The sequence below is a fragment of the Pteropus vampyrus genome, unplaced genomic scaffold, assembly GCF_000151845.1.
Source record: "Pteropus vampyrus isolate Shadow unplaced genomic scaffold, Pvam_2.0 Scaffold15, whole genome shotgun sequence".
Classification (NCBI taxonomy): Eukaryota; Metazoa; Chordata; class Mammalia; order Chiroptera; family Pteropodidae; genus Pteropus; species Pteropus vampyrus.
In genome coordinates, this window is record NW_011888796.1 from 16,975,943 (window position 1) to 16,995,364 (window position 19,422).

The 19,422-nt window shown below is 45.3% G+C and overlaps 1 pseudogene; it reads left to right on the forward strand.

Moving 5' to 3' along the window:
* The first annotated feature begins 17,701 nt into the window (after positions 1 to 17,701).
* On the forward strand, positions 17,702 to 17,820 carry LOC111735896 (annotated as a pseudogene).
* The last annotated feature ends 1,602 nt before the right edge of the window (positions 17,821 to 19,422 follow it).

The following is a 19,422-nucleotide window of genomic DNA, read 5'->3' on the forward strand; positions in this document are numbered from 1 at the left end:
GTCAGTCCCACTGTCCTTGGATTCCCAGGGCCAATCCAGCCAAGCACCAGGCTGTATTGTGACCACTAGAGGGTGTATGCAGTGGGACCCAGCAAGGCAAGGCCGTGGAGCTACGTACAGCTTATGCCACTCTGGAAAACAAGCTCCAATTCCCTGGGGGTGTAGGGAAGGTGAAAGGTGGAGCCCCAGCTGCTGCTTCTCAGGTCTCTGAAACTATGTCACTCACAAAGTTAACTCACAAAGACGTAACTCTAACCCCTTAGTTTCAAACCTCCCCATTATTCCAGTTTTCCCCCAAAGCGCTCAGTGCTTCCCCTTTATAGCACTTCTCACAATTTCTAAAGTGCACAACTACTTGTCGTTCTCCTCTGCCTCTGGAATGTAAGCCCCACAGGGGTATAGGTGGTGAAACTGGCCACCCACAGCAGCACAAAGGGAGTAGAGTCAGAGTAGGCCATTTGATGCCATTCTGTCTGTGCTCTCAAGCTAATTCGCACAGCGCAGCACCTGCCCCCATTTCTCCTCTCCAGTCCCTAGCACAACACCTGTCACATAGTGGGTGCTCAATAAATATTTGTCACATGGTTGAACTGCAGTCGCTGTCTTCACCAAGTTCCATGTTCATTATCATCCTGTACCAAACACTTATATACACTATCTCATCAAATCCACCCCCAAAAACCACAATGAAGAAGTTATTCTTACTAGACCTGTTTTTTAGAAAGGAAATGGAGAAGTTAAGTAATCGGTCTCTGGTCACACAGCTGATAGGTGTCAGCATTGGGATTTGAACCCAGGGCTGCTTAAAACCTGGTTCTAAGAAAGAAAACATGATCCTTTGCCCTGGGAAGTTTCCACCTTAGATGAGAAGATACAAGGCATGAAACAAATCATACAAGGCAGAGATTGCTTCTTGGTGGTGGGAAGAGGCAGCTCTAAGGGCCACTGCTTATGAACAGAAGCATCACAGAGGGAGTCTGAGCTGCCTCTCTCACTGTAGTCAGACGGGTTAGCAAGAAGACTATTTCTTCCTAACCTACTTCACAGGAAACTGATGGATAAACCAAGGTCCCACTTATTAAATCTCAGGGAGAATAACTATAAGCCCAACTGCCTAGGTGGTATTGCCTGCCCCTTAGGAAGGTAAATCTACTTGGCCAACGTGTTCCCAGCTGGGGGAGCTGGGACACCCTTGAGTGGAACTTTTTGTTCATTCATTTGACACATACTTATTGAGCTCCTATGAGTACCAGGCCATGTTCTAGGTGCTAGGGATCGTGCAATTAGCAAAACACAAAAATTTCTGAGCTCAAGGGAATCTAGTGGGAGGACAGACAGACTATAAACAAAATATTCAGGTGTACAGTGTTTTGGAAGGTAAAGCTGCCAAGGTCAAAAATAAAGCAGAGAAGAGGAGAGAGGAATGCCAAGAGAGGGTAGGTGTGGTTCAGAGAAAGTAATCAAGAAAGCCTTCCCAGATAAGGTGACGTTTGGGTAAAATCTTGGTGGTAGTTGGGGAACCACTATGACATCTGGGAGAAGAATGTTCTGGGCACAGAGGACAGCAAGAGCAAGGGTCCTGAGGTGGGAGCATGCCTAGCATGTTCCAGGACCATCAAAGAGATAATGAGATGGGAGAAATGCTGGGGGGCTGATTGTAGATTTATACAGTCCATTGCTGAGTTTTTGGCTTGTCATCTGAGTGAGCTAGGAGAGAACCTAGAGGTTCTGATGGGAGCTGGGCCATAATCCACCTTGTTTTAACTGGCTCCCTCTGGTGGCCATGTGAAGAATAAACTGCAGGGGGCAGGGTGGCAGGGGCCTGGTAGGAGGCTGTTGCTGTGATTCTGGGGAGAAGTGGTCAGATTCTGGACATTCTTGAAAATAGAACCAGCACGATTTGCTGTTACATATCTGAGAGGGTGAGAGAACATCTAAACAATGTACACGTTATTGACACTTATTTACTTAAATTTAAAATCAATTTACCATTTGTATTTAGCCTTATCATAAGCAGTAATATCCATGAAGTCACAATGTGCCAGTTATATTTATCACTTTAAAATAAAAACATATAATATGTTTATCTGTGCATCACCTGAAATTATCCTGGAAACGATCAGGATACATGCAATGTTAAGAACACTGGTTTAACCAATTCCTAATCTAACCCACTTTTAGGCTTTTTTGTTTGTTTACTTGTTAGCTTTTTACTACTTTTCCTCAGGGAGTATGATTTTCTTCGTCCTGTTTATAATAATGGGCCCTCTCTAAATCGACTGCTGGTTTTACTATTATCACTCCAAGCAGCTTGTGCTTGGGCAATACAGAGCAACGGTTCTTAACCATTACTTAGTTTAATCCAACAGACCTGAGTTCAAAACCTGTTCAGCCATCTCTTAACTGTGTGGACTTGGACAACTTCCTTTAACTCTGCAACAACCCTCAATAGTGCACTATTATTCTTACCAGGTTATAGATTACAGATGGGGAGCCTGAGGCTTAACTGGTAATAATAATACTGTGAGGTTGTTTTAAAGATTAAAATGCTTAGCACAGTGTCTGGCATCTAATAAGTGCTCAATAAGTGGTAGTTTTTATTAGTGAAATGAACACAGGGTCCACTATTACCAGGTTAAGCCACTGAACTAACCCTGCAAACCACTTAATCTCTAGGAAACTCAATTTCCTCATCTACAAAATGGACCTACTTGACCGAGGTGGGAGTTAAAAGGGTAAAGTCCTGACACACTGTAGGACTCAGCAGCTTATTGGAGGTAGTGACCTAGAGAAGGAAGATGGACTGTGTAAGGGAACCAAGAGAAACTTCCCGTCCCAGTTGCTACTGGTCTCACCCCCCTAGGCTGCACTTAACCCTCCACTATCTATACAGCCTTTCACAGAGAGGAGCAGAATGGAGTAGAGAGGGGGAACCTGGGGAGATTCTAGGGCCAGGAAAGGAGGCTGGCTTGCCCAAGATCACGGGACCAAAAGGAGGGAGTGTGGAACTGAGCCGAGGTTTTCTGACTCCCAGGGCTCCTTGTCCTTTACTGCTTAAGGCTTCCTGCCCCCCCAGTTGGTCAATGTGTGTAGTGCAAGAGGTAACAGGGCAGGCGCTGGGGTCAGACTACTTGGATCCTAATCCTGGTTCTGCCCCTTACAAAGTGGCCATGGTCACTTTACCTATCCTTTCTGAGGTTTGGTTTCCCCATCTGTAAAGTGGATTTGATAATAAAAGTACTTACCTCATAGGGTCATAATACTGATTGACATAATATGTACAAGTTAGTTAGAGCTGCTGTTGTCACTCTACTCTTTGTGGATACCACGAGAGAGGGTAACACCCTGCCCATTATCAGATTTCAGAAATATCCAATAATTAAATGAATAGAGGCATAAATGAGTCAAGTGCAGCAAGTCCCAAGGTTGTTGAGAGGGCTGGAGGCAGTAGCACAAAGATCAGGGTGAGGAATGTGGATTTGCTATAGTGAAATTGGGTTACCTGCACCAGTCTGTCTCAAATTGAGGAACTGGGCGTGTCTCTTGAAGTCAAAGGATCTTTCTGGAGAGCTAATTTGACTCAAAGATGTTGGTGAAATTTATTTACATATTATATTTGTAATATATTCTATTTTTAATATTTAAGCTACCCCAGATATATCAGATATATCAGGGAATAGAATGCAAATTTCCCATGAATTTTGGACAGAGATAGGAGACTTCTAACGAGTGGCACAGTCACTGCAAGTAGCATCAGACCACAACTCCAAACCTGCTCTGATCCCAGCCCTTCCTGGAAGAGGCTCACTGCCCTCCACCTTCAGGGGGCATACAGGAGGCCTTTTTTAAGAGACATGCCCAGGGCTATGTTTTGGTGCTTGGCTATAGTGCTTCTACTGGGTACTTGCTATAGGTGGAAGGGAGCCCACCCCTTGGGACTGGGAGTTTATTTGAGAGAGATGTCTGCATTCAATTGTTCTCCACATCATGGCCAGAGAGAGCCTTCTAGTATTCCTCTCTGACCCAGAGGCTCCCAGAAGGCAAACATATCAATGGATCTCCATAACTAATAAGTAAAGAGTAGCTGCCCAACCGTATGGTGCAGGTCTCACCTCATCTCCCCCTCCCACCACACAGACCCTGAACAATAGTGTGTGCTCCCAAGAACACCCCATAGTTCTCCGGTGTCCTGTTCTCTTTCATCCAGCCTTTGCACATGCTGTTCCATCTGCCCAGAATACCCTTCCTTCTTTTCCTCTCAGCAAACTTTTTTCTCTCTATCCCCAGTGACAGGCCCAAGTCTGTCTTCCTTGCACTGTCCCGGCATTTGTACATCCCTCCTTCCCAGGGCTGGAAATTATGTGTTCACATCTGAGAGCCCCCCGAGTGTTCCTCGTCTCTGTATCCCTAGCCCAGCACCCAGGAGGGGCTTCAGAAATTGTTCAGGGAGAGGGGACTTAATTTTTGATAGATAGGGCCAAATTGGCCTCCCAATAAAGGTACCAACTTCCCCTCCTGCAGCAATGCCTACACCTGTTGACACTGCAATTCCACTTTATCTGTATACCATACATAAGTGAAATGACATATTTATACAGTTATGTAACACAACTTAAAGAGTGGGCCAGGAACGATGACACTGACCACAGCCAAGAGTCCTGGCCTCTTCAGAAAGAGAGGTGACTGTGGAAGGTGCAGTGACCTGACCTTCTCTTAGTATAAATTTGGCACAGATAAAGATTAAAATTTAGGGTCAGACTGCTGCTCAGGGGTTCTCAGCCTTGACTGTGTGTAAGAATCACCTAGGTGCTTGAAAAATACTAAAGGTCAATCCTCACCCCCAGAACAATTATTAATCAGAATATTTGCTGTGGGGGCCCACATATATTGTTTTTTAAGCTCTCCCAAGTTATTCTAATATGCAGCAAGGCTAAACATCCCCATGGCTATTCCTGTGGATAGAAGGAGGGAGCCGAGGAACGATCTGTCTTGTCCAGCAGACAACTTCTTACCACGACATCTAAGAACACAATTTCTCAGTGGGTGCCAGAGGTGGATTGAAAATAGGGCAAACGTCGCTTGTAGAGGTCCCTTCCAAGGCCCTGCACCCAACAAAGTATTCTTTCTCTTAAAGATGGCCTCGCAAATTGTGTAGCTTCAGGCTGCACCCAGCCTAGATCCATCCATATGGGTGCCACTCTCAGCCCAGAACCTTGCTGGACCCTGAGATAAAAGGACTAGAACATGCCCCTGCCAAAGGGGGGATAATGAAGAAGACACAGGACCTACCCCAGCAAGCAGTTAGTGGATTTCTCCAACGGTGGGCTGCAGGCCCCTTGACCTGAAGACCTGGGTACAGTTAACCTGCGCTCCTGGACCATCCCAGACCCACTGAACCAGCTTCTCTGGGTTAGACTAGAAGCTGCATTTTTCACGTACTCCCAAGAGGATTCTCATGCACAGGAACCTTTTCGAGTAAAGACAAAATCCATGTCCTACATCTTGCTTAGGGAGGAGGTTACACAATATACGCATATGTCAAAAATCATCACTTACAATGTGTACTTTATGTACCTGACTGAAAAAAAAAAGAGAGAGAGAGAGAGAACAAGCCTACCATGTATCTGGAACTTGAGGAAGGAGAATCAGGGGAGGCTGCCTGGAAGAGGGGCTCTTTGAGTTGAGCCTAGACAGGAAGAGGAGCAGGGAACAGGGCAGAGAGAGTTGAGAGGCCCAAAGTCAAGAGACTTTTGTAGCCACAGCAGTGGGAAGGCAGGTGAGAATCGAGAGAGGTTGATTCTGAGGCCTCATCAGGCCACTACCTCATTCCCACCGGAAACAGAGTGTCCTCAGAGGCCCACAAGCTGCTGTGGTCAGCATAGGTAGCCCTTGTAAACTCCCCACTTGCCTCCAAGTGCATCCAGGTCATTCTCTCCAACAAGACAGCATTGTTTAGGGTTCCAATGCTGGGCAAGAAAAACAGAGAGCCCAATTGTCCCTGCCATAATGGGTATATAATTTATAATAATGTCAGCTATTAAAGGATTTTAGTAATTAACTGACAGTGGTGTGCTATTTCACTGCATTTTTGCCTGCTATAATGATCTTGAACTTTGTGAGGCGGTTTTGAACTTGCTCAAAATAAGCCCTGAATACAAAGAAGGGCAAGATCATTCCAAATAAGGGGTAAGAGAGGTTGGACAAAATGAGACTGTTCTCCTCCCAGGAAGAGTGGTGAGCTATACAGAAGCAGGGAGATCTGAGGCCCACTGTCTTCCCAGGGAACTACACAACCAGTAAAATGCCTGCCAGGCCAGAGTGGTGAGTAAACCAAGTAAGCTCTTTCATAATGGTGTGTTAAACTGCATTTTTTTCAACACACCTTGTTTGCATGATACACAGTTAGGAATATTTTTCTCTTTCCCAAAGAAATATGTTTCTGCTCTCATTTTTCTTAAAGCGCATAACAATTTGGTATATCTTTTGCTCTTTTGATTTTTAATAGAAACATAGGTATTGAAAATTTTTTTCTCCTCTTCATTCCAATAAGGAAAAAAACATCAGCACAAGCCCAATGATAAATAGTAACTGACACTGAGTGCTGGAGAGGCATTAGGGAGTGGTGGGATCTGTGGCAAATTGGTGAGCTCAAGCCCAGTGTGAGCATATCACTACTCCATTCCAGACAATCAGGACTGCAGACCCCTGACAGAGAGTGTTAGGTGCCTATGAAACCTCAGTTCTCTCCCTTTCTCTTTAATGATGATTTATTTTTAGCTGGGCATATTATATCCTGGACAAAAGGACTAGCTTGGCCTGAGTCCTGACATATGACTATCCTTACCCTCTATCATACTTGGTATAGCCATGTGACTATTTCCGGCCAATAAAATATAAGTAGAAGCTTTGTGTAAGAATTGTGGGAAGGCTGCATAAGGAAAGCTGACTCAGCTGAGAGATAGATTTTATGCCTTCAACTTTTCCTTCTCTTAGAGTATGAATGTAATGGCTGGAGCCCTGGAAGCTATTCTGGACCATGAAGCAAACTTTGCAAATGGGAGCTATATACTGAAGACAAGAGGGTAGAAAGAGAGAGGAGCCTAAGTCCCTGATGACTTTTTTAACCCACCGCCCCAGGCCTGGGCTGCCTATTTATCTCTTGGATACTTTTACATGAGAAAGAAGCATCTATCTTATTTAAGCTACTTTTATTTTGCATTTTTTTGTTATCCTCCACCCAACTTAATTTTAATTAATACAACTTGGCTCACTGTCACCAGATTATCCAACTTTTCAAATTTAGCCAGATTATATGGATTTGTAGATGACATATCTTAATGTCATAAATGTTGGAAAACTTACAAAAATATTTAAAATACTGAACAGGCCAAACAAACCATGTCTAAGCTACATTCGGCCCAAGCCCCACTCTGCCTTATACCACTGATGGTCGTTATTAGGACTGTTGACAAACAACCAGCCCTCTCTTTTCTGGGAACATAGTAGGATTCTATGTGCTTCTCTAACCCCCTGAACTCAGTGTGTCCATGTGACTTGCTTTCCTCAACACAATATGAACAGAAGTTATGTGAAACACTTCAGGGTAGGAGATCTAAGAGCCAGTGCAGGAATTGCTACATTCTTTTTCCTGCCTCTGATATACAAGCATGTCAACATGGAGCTTCCTTCAACTGGATTTTTGACTTTGAAGAACAAAGCACCCTGATAACCCACCAAGTATTGTATAAACAAAAAATAAAGATGGTTGTAAAGCCACTGGGACTTGGGGTTGTTTGTTACTACAGCATTACCTAGCCTATCCTGACTGATCTGCCATCTGCACCCTGGCTATTGATCATTGGAATTTTACAAAGCCCTCCTTCAGTCTTTTTCTCTGGAGTAAAAATTTTCCATCGTTCTAGCCCTTTTACTCACTCATTCTTTTTTTTATTTATTTATTGTTTCATTTATTTATTTATCAAACACATGGAAGGTCCTTCTATGTGTCAAGTCAAATCACTGCTATCTGGGAACTCATATCCTTCCTTTGATTGGATTGTTTCTCTTTCCGATATCCCTTTAGACCCTTTCCAACTTCCCTCACATTCAACCCAGCAGTGGAAAGGGATGAGAGAAGGATTAAGTCCTTTAAAGGAAGCCTCTTAGGGCTAGGATTTGTGTCATGGTTTGTTTGTTTGTTTGTTTGTTTGTTTGTTTGTTTTATCTAATTCAACCCTTACTACCTCCAGTAAGAAAACCAAGCCTGAGAGAGGTTAACTAACTTGCCCAAAGTCACACAGTTGGACAGCAGCACACCTAGATTTGAGGCTAGTTCTGACAAAGCCTATGCCACCTGCCTCTATGGAATTGTCTTTACTGTGGTCAGTTTCACCACCAGAAGCCATCTGTAACTATGGGGCAGCCTAGCAGAGGACCTATCTCCCTCTTCTGACTCTTTCATCATAGATAGAAAAAGTATTTGAAATTGCACTGAATTTGATACAGTCAGTGCAAGCCTGTGGTCAGTAGAGGAAAACAGGAGGGCCTGGTCTGCAGTCTGTGGGTGCCAAGAATGCCTGCATATGGGCTTAGAGATGGTGAATGGCAGTTGTGTCCATTAGGAAGCTTTGGGCTGCAAATAATCTGACTCAAAGTGGTTCAAACATTATGAACCTTTATCATTTCACGAAAAAAGAAACTTGGAGGTAGGACAGTTCTCAGAGATAGTCCACAAAGACTTTGAGGACATAGTTCTTTTTTTTCATCTCTTTGCTTATTCATCCTCAGTGGGTCAGTTTTGCCTTCGGCTACTTTCACTTACAATTGCAAAATGGCTGCTGCAGTTCCAGGTATCACATCACACACAATAAAGAACGTCTCTTCTGCTGTCTCCTTCCTAAGAGTGTAAAACCTTTCCCAGAAACTCCCTAGCAGATTTACCCTCAAATCTCTTTTGCCAGGATGGGGTCATTGATTAACTTAAGCTTAAAAGTTGTTATTTGTTAGGGGGCTAGATATCTTTTATTCATCCCTCCCTTTCTCCACCCTCTCTGTGTCCTGTGAGGCTGATGTGTATGGGCTGCATCAACAGGCAACCTTGCTCTCTGACTTCAGGTTGGACCCCAGAAAGTTCTCCCAGAAGAGGAAGAGAAAGTAGTCAGGGCATTTATTCCTCTATGTCCTCCTTGTTAGGTTGCCATGGGTTATCTGCATCTGCTACCAAAGGCCACGGCTCCTATAAGGCAGCCTTCTCTGTACCATATCCTCTCCTGGTCCTAGTTTCTATTCCCTCCTGTGGGGCTTCCTCAGACCTAGGGGTGATATCACCTCACTATTGCTAGTCCCAGGCTACTTCACCATCCCTCCTGCAATGCCCAAACCCATCGCACACCTTTGTAAGTAGTCCTTTATTCACTCCTCTTAATTGCCCAGTCTGAATGTGCTATTCTCTACCCTTCCCCAGACCTGACTGATACACCAGGCTGGGGATAAAGCTCCCTTTGCAGTCTTGAATCACTGTCTCCTGGGCCTCTTCCCAGAAGGTTTCTTTGCACTTAACCCTCAGTCTGTCCCAAATACCATGCATCTCCCTACCTCCTTGGATGCTGACTTACCCATCTCTGTCAACAATACCACCAACCATTCAGCCTCCCATGATCAAAATTTAAGTGTCAGCTTCTGTCTTCCACTGCCCTGCCCCCAACTCAATCCAGAACAAGTTCCACTGATTCCACCTCTACTCTCTGTCTCCCATTCCTCACCCCTTATCCAGTTTCAGGCCTCTATCACTGCTCATCTGCCTCATGACAGCAGCCTCCTAAATGATCCCCGCCTCTGATTCACGCCACTCCCTGCTGCCACAAGAAACTTCCTTAACCGCAGCTCTGATCATGATTTTATTCTCTTGTTCAAAATCCTACTCCTATTTCCTGAAAATTAAACTCCAAATGCCTTAATCTGACATCAAAACCCTTCACATTAAGTTCTCTACACTGCTTCCCAGGCTCAGTTACTACTGCATGTATAACCCGCTGGCTATGCAGGTTATATCAGTCAGCTATTTCTGGATTAAAAAAAAAAATCACCCCACATCTCAGTAGCTTTAAACAACAACTTATATTATTGCTAACAAGTCTAAGGTCAGCCAGAAGTTCTGCTGATCTGGGCCAGGCTCAGCTGATCTTGGCTTGGCTCTCTCATATGTCTGCAAGCAGCCAACAGCTTGGCTGGGTTTGGCTGGTCTAGGATGGCCTCATTCACATGTCTAGTGGTTGTCTGGCTGTTAGCTGGATGAAAGAAAGTGACTGGGCCTCATGTCATTCATCATCCAGCAGACTAGTCTGGTGATGTATTAGTTATCTATTGCTGCATAACAAATTACAGAGCTAAGAACAAACTTTTATTTTCTCACAGTTTCTGTGGATCAAGAATCCAAGTGCCATTTAGCTAAGTATCTTTGGGTCAGGGTCTCTACAGGACTGCAGTCAAGGAATTAACTAGGGCTTCAGTCATCTCAAGCCTCAAATGGGGGAAGATCTTGCTTCTGAAGCTCACTCATGTGGTTCTCGGTGGGTCTCAGGGTTTTCACTGGTTGTTGACCAGAAGCATCATATCCATGTCACCATTGGCTTCTCATGACATGGCAGCTAGAGTCCCTCAAAGCTTGCCAGCGAGAGAGCAAGAAAGGGAGAGCAAAATGGAAGTTACAAAGTCTTTTTGTGACCTAGTATCAGAAGTGCCAGCCCATGTCTTTTATTGTATTCTATTCATTGGAAGCAAGGCAGTAGGTCTAGCCAATACTAGGTGGGAGGGGATGACAAAGGACATTCATCCTAGGAAGTAAAGCTCACCAGAGCCATTTTAAAGGCTTTCTGTCATGCCAACGCTTGTTCATATACTGGTGACAAGGTTCCAAGAACAGCAAGAGTAGGTGCAGAAGCGCACAATGCCTCTTGAGGCCCAGCTTTGGAACTTGTAGGTTGTGTGGTCAAAGCAAGTCATAGGGCCAAGTGCAAATTCAAGGGATGGGGAAATAGACTCTCTCTCTTGATTGGAAAAGCTCCCTAGTTATATTGCAAAGGGAACACTGGCAAGGGTGGAGAATCATGTCCATTTTTTTGCAAAGACCCACATAGATTTTCCCTCTGTTCTCTCAAAATGCCTTATGCTTTCTAGCCTAAGGGGCCTTTGGGTGCATGGTTTCCTCTTCATGTGTATCCCGGCCCCCATCTCTACCCGTTACCAGTCTTCAGGGACAAATTCACACGCTGTATTAGTTTCCTTTTGCTGCTATAACAAATCACTACAAATTTAATGGTTTAAAACAACTCAAATTGTATTACCATATAGTTCTAGAAGTCTGAAGTTCAAAATGGGTATCACTGGACTAAAATGAAAAGTACTGGTGACACCACATACCTTTCTGAAGACTCTGGGGAGAATCCATTTCCTTCCCTTTTCCAGCTTCTAGAGGCAGCCCACATTTCTTGGCTTATGGCCCCTTCATCCATCTTCAAAGTCAGGAATGACTGACTGGTGGAGTCCTTCTCACTCACATCACTCTGACATTGACTCTCTCATCCTGCTTCTTCCACTTCTAGGGACGCTTGTGATTACATTGGGCCCACCTTGACAATACAGAATAATCTCCCATCTCAAGGTCAGCTGCTGATTAGCAACCTCAATTCCCCTTTAGCATGCAACCTAACACAGTCACAGGGACTAGGGACTAGGACATGGACATCTTGAAAGGTGGGCATTATTCCGTCAACCACACTCCTACTCCCACCCCCATGAACAATAGTGGCAGCAGCATTTGCTGAGCACTTATTACATGCTTGTCAGTGTGCCCAGTGTTCCTTTCTCTAAATGATATGATCTATTCTTTACAACCCAATGAGAAGGTTTTATTAGTATTCTCATTTTGCAGACTCAAAAGAGTTAAGCAACTCCCCAAGGCCACACAGCAAGTGATGAGTTTTGCAATTTGACCTCAAGTCTGCCCAACAATGAAGCCATCCAAACCCTAGATGTCACCCAACCTCTGTGCCCCCAAAGCTGAGTGATGGAGACTCTCTTTTAAGAAATACACTTCTGAAGTCTCAATTTTGACAGGCCACCTCCCCAATTCAGCTGGTAAAGTAATTATTGTGATTTGTTAATGAAAATCTACCTTGTGCCAGACCCTCCACATACATCTCTCACATCCACAGCTAAGGCAGGTGCTATTTCTGCTTTTCAGAAGAAACTGAGGCTCAGAGAGGTGAGGTTCAGCCTCAGAGCTCATTAGCATCAGTGCTAGGACTTGAACCCAAGCGGAATTCCAAAGCCTGTTCTTCCCCTTTATTCAGCTGCCTCTGCAATTATAACCAAGGTAGAAACATATATATCATCATCTAACTTTAAGCTAGCAATGTAGCATAATGGTTTAGTTGAAGATTCTGGAGTCTTATTGCTGAGGTTCAAATCCCAGCCCTCCCATTTTCTGCCTGTATGATTTAGGCAAGTTACTTAACCTGTGGCTGCCTCAATTTCTTCACCTGTAAAATAGATATAATGACTAGTGGTCGGGATGGGGAGAGGGAAGGTAGATGAGGAGGAAAATTTTAAATCATTTCTTCAATTAAAATAATTAATTAATTAAACAATAAAAAATAAATAAAAAAAGAAAAGATTTTTTAAAAGTTTTTAAATGGATATAATGATAGCACTTACCTTAGAAGGACTGTAGTGAAGATTAAATGAGCTAGTATACCTAAGTGCTTTGACAGTCATTGCCACATGGTAAGCACTCTGTAAATTTTAGCTATTACTGTGAGTTGGCCTGGTCAGCTGAAGGTCATTCAGGGCCCCTGCTCCTTGTCTGGCTATGTCATTGGCCTGTGCTCCAGCCTTGCTAGGCATCTCTCTTGCGTGAAACTTAAATAGACTGCCTAAATGTAAGGTTATCTGGAAGTGCAAAAAAAGATAAATGTTGAGAAAATGCTCTGTAAACTCTAGAGTGAAGTGCCCATGTTGGCCATTAATGACCTTTATGAATGCTTAACAGTCAATACGGAAAACCATAAACCCCTTGGAGGACCCAGTGCAGGCCTCCTCAGTGTGGGCCCCAGGGAAACGGAGGGCCGGCAGCTGTCATATTTCCTCCTCCTCTCGCATCTCCACCCCCGCCCTCCACCCCATCCATCCTGGGGTGGCCGTGGCTGCAGGAATGCGATGGTATCTCAGCAAACAGACAGTTTGTTCCCAGAGGAGACTGGACCGCCCCCAGGAGGCCCCACTCTTCCAGCCACAGTAAACACAAGGGTCTGTCCTCTTTATCAGCTTGGCTCAGCAGCAGCGGAGACAGTCTGCCCGCTGGAGAGTCTCTGTGTAGAGATAAGCTGCTGGGCCCCTTGTTGGCTGCCCTCCTGGGGTTGCATCCGAGCTACTCCGGAATAGAAATCTTGGGGCAGGCCTGGCTTGAAGCCTAAACACCTCATCCAAGGGCTGGGGGGCTGAGGGCGGAGGCTGGCTGTTTGTGCTCTGAGTATGTTGGCCATTCCGCTGAAATAAGCAAAGGCCCAGAGTTGTGCCAAGGGGCCAAAGTGCACGGTCTGCAAAGCCTGTAGCCACTCTCAAAGACTTGTGAATCCTTTAATTACATTGCTTTGCAAGATATCTTTATCATCATCATCTTTACAGACCATATATATTGATGATCATTTTCCTTTCAATGTTTTCCAATTTGTACTCCATTCAATGAATTAATGCACATAAAGCACTTAGCACTTAGGCCTGATCAGTGAAAGTTAGCTTGCAGTAGGCACAGTGTAGTAATATCTTTGTCATCATTCTAGTGGTTCAGGCAAGCCCCAGTTCCTTAAAATGATAACAGCTAACTTTTATGTGGGAGGGTTGGGCCCATTATGTCCTCAGTTTCTCAACTGACTGGAGGAAGGGAATACTGGAGTGCAGTGTCTTCATTCGACAGAGGAGGAAACTAAAGACCACAGAGAGATGAAGTATTCTGCCCAAGGCTGCACAACCAAGACATAGCATGGCTGGGACAAGCCCCTAGCCTTCAGACTCAAAGTCTGATGCATCTTTTTCTTCCACCCTGGCCACTGCCTGCCCTCAGCCAATCACTAAGGAACCTGGGCTGGGTCACTGGTCCATGTCCTGGATCTTCTCAGGGGTCGGGCAGGGGCGGATCAAGATCTCGAGGGTTGGGAATTAGCTAACAGCTCCTTCACAGAACCCTAGAAAACAGCAGTGAATGGAACTCCAAAATAACCAGTGGCAAGCCCACAGGAGGAGCACTTGGCTGGGAGTCAGACAGCCCTGGACTCCTGTCCCAACTCTGCTGTTTTTAAGCTGGTTATCTAGGGCTGGGCATTTACTCTCTCTGGGCTTGGTCCCAAGATCTTTATTTTCTTATCTGTAAAATGTCACTTCTTCCGACTTGGCTACCTTCTCTGAGAGTTGCTGGGTGAATTAAATGAAAGAGTACATGTTGAAACCCCCTGGTTTGGAGCTCCTGAGTAAACCTTCCTCTCCTCCTGATTGGCTAACTTTCAAACCTCTGACCATCATTCAGTGCCCAGCTCATAAGCCTCCTCTTCCAGGAAGCCCTCTCTGGTCTCCCAGCTGGCACAACTGCAGCCTCCCTGAAGCTGACACATCTGTTCTGAGGTACATTCTCCTTGCATAGGGTCAAAGTTCAAGACCGATTCCTCATTGCATCCCCAGATCCCAGCATAGAGTCTAGCACACATTAAATGCTTAATAAAGTGAATGAGTAAATGAATGAACTACCAAAGTGAAATAGCCACTCTATCCCCCTTGTCTGTCTACAAGACTTAGAAAACATAGCTCTTCTTCCCCTTTGGACAGCTCGCACTGGTAAAGACCCCTGAGTGGCCATTCTTTCTGAATATAGCTTCCATGCTTTGCCACCTCCTACTCTCAGCTCCAGATCCTTGTGTGCTCCCTGGGGCCCTGAAGATTCTACCCTGCTTGGCCTGGCCTTTGAGGCCCTTTCCAGCCAGACTTTGGTGTGTGCTCAGCCTCTTCTCTGACCCCTGGTCACAAGAGTGTCCTCTGAACCTTGCTATCTGTTCTGTAACACTCACAGAAACATCTCTGTTCAGCCACCACCACCATCACAGGGACTTCTGCCGGCTTCTCTCTCCTGCCCCGCCCCCCCCGCCCCCCCCCCCACCACCATGCACACACACACTGCAGGTACTCTTTCCCAGCCTAGGGACCTTAAGGTAGTCTTTGGTTCTCATGAATGGGTCCACAATCACTTACCCCAAAAGAATAACAGGGCCACTGAATCTCCCTCCCCCATATCAACAGGCTCTGATTTTCAGAGTATCAGAGGGAAAGGATAAGCACTGAGGTGGAATTTCAGAGAGAATGTTCCCTAAAACGTCTCAGGTTTTCTCTAGGCCACATCTTCCTCCCTGCTTACTGGACTGTTCTTCCCTCCATATCTCATTCAGATCCTACATCATGGGGTGCCCCTCCAGCCCACTGCTGCAGCCACAGACCTCTGGCCAACTCCCCAGGCATGGCCATGGCCTTCCATTTGCCTCTGAACCTTATCACCATCATATGTGCAAATATTTACTCAGTGTCTGCTCTGTGCCAGGTACTATTCTAGGCACTAGGGACACAGTAGTGAACACAACAGACATGGTCCCTACCCTCATGGAGCTTTCATTCTAATGAAAAAAAAATGAGGGAAACAGATGAGCAAATATATAGCTTTTTAAGTTAATTTTATTATAGGTTAACTACTATCATTTAAAGTAAGGGCTTTGGCTAAAATTAAAGCAGGGATGTGTTTGAGGATTATGGAGTAGAGCTGCTATTTATTATTATGGAGTGGTTAAGTAGGCCTCTTTGAGAAGGTGGCATTTGTTCAAAGAATTGAAGGAAGCAAGGGGGTGGGCCTTGAGGATCTGGAGGAACAGCATTCCAAGCAGAGGGAACAGCCAGTGCAAAAGCTCTTATTTCAATCCATGTTCCCTTCTCTGTGCACCCACATTTTTCATTCCTTTATCTGGCTCTTAGCAGAATTCTAGAGTGTTAGAGGAAGTTGCTCACTTGGCCACCTGTCCTGCTGTACCAGGAGCTCCTAGGGAAAAGGACCCTATAATGATCAACTTTGTAGTCTCCCCACACCCCACCCTGACATGTCCAAACACATACACACCCAGACCTACACATACACACCCACACTTGTACAGAGACCCACATGCTATGGACAATAGAGGTAACTCAGTTATTGTCTACTGAAATGAACTGAATGAAGAGTAAATAATAATTAAGTGTACCCAGCCCCATCTAGTTACAAAGCTCTCCCTTGTGCCTACTCTTTGAGCTTGAGAACTGGGTGGTTATTAAAGTGAGGTTCAGAGAGACCAAGGTAAGAGGGCTTGTAATTGGTATTTACAACACTGGAACCCAACTCTTCTGATTACCATCCAATGTATGTTTTCGTTTAAAAAAAAAAATAGGACAGATATGAACATAGTACAAAATTCAAAATGTCTATAGAGGTAAATGTCCCTTTTCCCCCACCTCCACCCCTTCCACAGGCACCTATCTCTCTCTCCCTGGAGTCTGGCACAGTTTATTTCCAATTTACTTAGATGGAGACTTAGACTCCCCTCACCCTGTGAAGAGAATCTGCTTTGCAAATATATCTGACAGGATGAAAACAGGCTGGGAGCCCCAGCTCTGGATGCACTTCCTCTTTGTTCCTAGAACCTAGCCTGTCTGGGGCCAGGCTTGGCATCCACTTGGTTTCCCCAAAACCACAAGCCTCTTGTATCTATGACATGGCCACTCCCTGTCCTACATCACAGTCCCTGGGGAAGAGCCAGTCATCATGAGGAACCCATTGTCCTCAGAAGAGATAGAGACAAAGAGAGAAGGGGGAAAGTTCAAAGGGGCTTGGGAGCGGGAAGTTGGGCACTGGAGGAAATCACTCTGTGCTGGGGTGTCTTTCAAATGAGGACCCCGTTAATGACCTTTGTATTCTTACCCAGCAGTATCACAGCTGATGAACTGTGAGTTCCCCATGAAAAGGATGGTGCAGAAGTCTCTGGGTAACTACGGCATCACACTCAGCACAGTGCCCCAAAAACACTCAACTACAACTGTGTGATGACTACCTTTCCTTTAATAGGAGCAGATGAAAATGAATCAGCCATGGGCCTGCTGTCAGGAGCTTACAGTCAGGGAAGTACATGGACACATGGACACACACACACACACACACACACACACACACACACACACACACTTTCTTCTGGGATGATGCTCAGGGAGCCTTGAGGAACCAAAGGATAGTGCTCCTTTGGAGTGAATGAAGGAGAGAAAAGAATACTCAGGACCATAGGCAGAGGGGCTGACATATGCAAAGAGCAAGATAGCGTAAGAAATGTTAAGGAGAACTTTCGTCTTGGGAGGCAGAGACCAAACAGGAAGAGTCAATGGGGGTCAAAGTGAAGGGCCTGAATGTTTAAGGGGGTATGTTTGACTGTAACTTACAGGTGGAGGTTTTTGTGCAGGGTTATTGCAGGATCCAATTTGTGTTTGATCTTTCACAGACTGCAAGCACAAGAGAAAATTGGTTGGAGGCAGGAAATTCTAGAGGCTTCCAGGGCACGGGATATCAAGGCCTGACTAAAGTTAGAGAGAATGTGTCTATAGCCACGCTACCCTGAACAAGCCCAATTCTATCTGATCTCAGAAGCTAAGCAGGGTTGGACCTGGTTAGTACTTGGATGAGAGACCACCTAGGAAGTCCAGGTGCTATAGGCATTAAAAATAAAAAATAAATAAAAAATAAGGGATTGTAAGCTGACAAGGTCCTTGTAATCTGTGAGGTCAACCAAGGGTTGCCTCACAATAAATAAATAAAATAAATATGATTTAACAAAGTTGGAGAGAATGTATTTATTCATAGCACTTATTTCTTAAATAGGGTGATGAGGACAGTGTTTTTGTTCATTTTTATGTATCAGATAGTTCATAATGAGAAAGAAATTTGAAAAGAAATGTCTGTGAACGTAAGCTCCAAGGTGAAGATAATAATAATAGCTAAAACTGAGGCTTATTATGCACTTAAAAATAGTACTTAATAGGCACTATTCCTAGTCTTTACAAGTATACATTATTTAATCCTCACAACACTATGAGGTAGGAATTTTACTCCCAAATTACAGATAAGGTCAATGAAGCAGACAGAAGTTGAGTTATCTTGCCCATTGTCACCCAGTCAGTAGGCTGGAAAGCTGGGACTTGGGGTTGTGCTCTTAACCAAGACTTGTACTGCAACGTGGGCTCTTTTCACTATTGCATCCCCAGCACCTGGCACTCGTGAAACCTACAGTAAGTTTTCAATAAATGAAGCCCAGAGAAGTTTAGCAAGTTCCCTTAGGTTACACAGCCCTTCAAGATTAGGGAGCCACATTGGCCAGTTCCTGTTTCAATGCTCCTTCCCCAACCTGGCCGCACCCTTTCTTCCTCTCCTGTTCCTCTCACTGTCCCCATTCCCGGCTGTTCCCAGTCACTATGCCAGCAACGGGAACCTGACTCAGCCAGACCGGAGCCAGGCTGCCGGCCCACACGCGGGCCGCACCGGCTGAAGACAATATGCTGCGAGGAGGCGGGATTGGCACATGGGGTAGGGCTAGATTGGGCGGGGCCTGTGATGGGGTGGGGCTAAGAGGGGCTGCCGACACACGCAGAAGCAGCTGTCTTCGTGTTTGCTTGATCTCCTTGTCTGTTGCAGGCTTTGAGAGATCTAGCTATTCGGGGCCTGTTTTCCAACCAAAATGGCAGTGCCCTCGCAAGGCCCTAGGCCAGGTGGACTTGGGAGTAGGTCCAAGGAGCTTTCCTCGTGGGGGGCACCAGATGCCATGGTGACTCAGATCCAGGATTCTAAGCTCAAGGCCTGGAAACGTCTACTGTGGTCATCACTTTCCCAGCTTCAGTTTTCTCGTTTGTAAAATATGGCAGTTGCGGTATCTTTCCACTGCTGGTGCCTGGAGGGCTTCAAGAGGTGCCCAACCCCCACCCCCACTCTTGTCCTCTAGCAAAGCTTCTACTGGTTTTCCAGTTGTGAGACAAAGACTAGCGTTTGCAGGATCCCCTGAGAACTTGTCAGAAGTGCAAATTCTCGGGCCCATCTCAGACTCACTGAATTAGGAACTCCAGGGGCAGCATCCAGCAATTGGTTTTAACCAGACCTCCAGGTGATTATGATGTGGGATCAAATTTGAAAACCGTTGTTCTCGCCTCTAATTTCTGGCCTAAAGCACAGCTGCCATCTTTCTTGTGCTCAAGATATCCTCAGTGGCTCCCTACTGTCATAGAACCAAGCCCAAGCCCTTCTCCTGCCATCCAAGGCCTTTCACAACT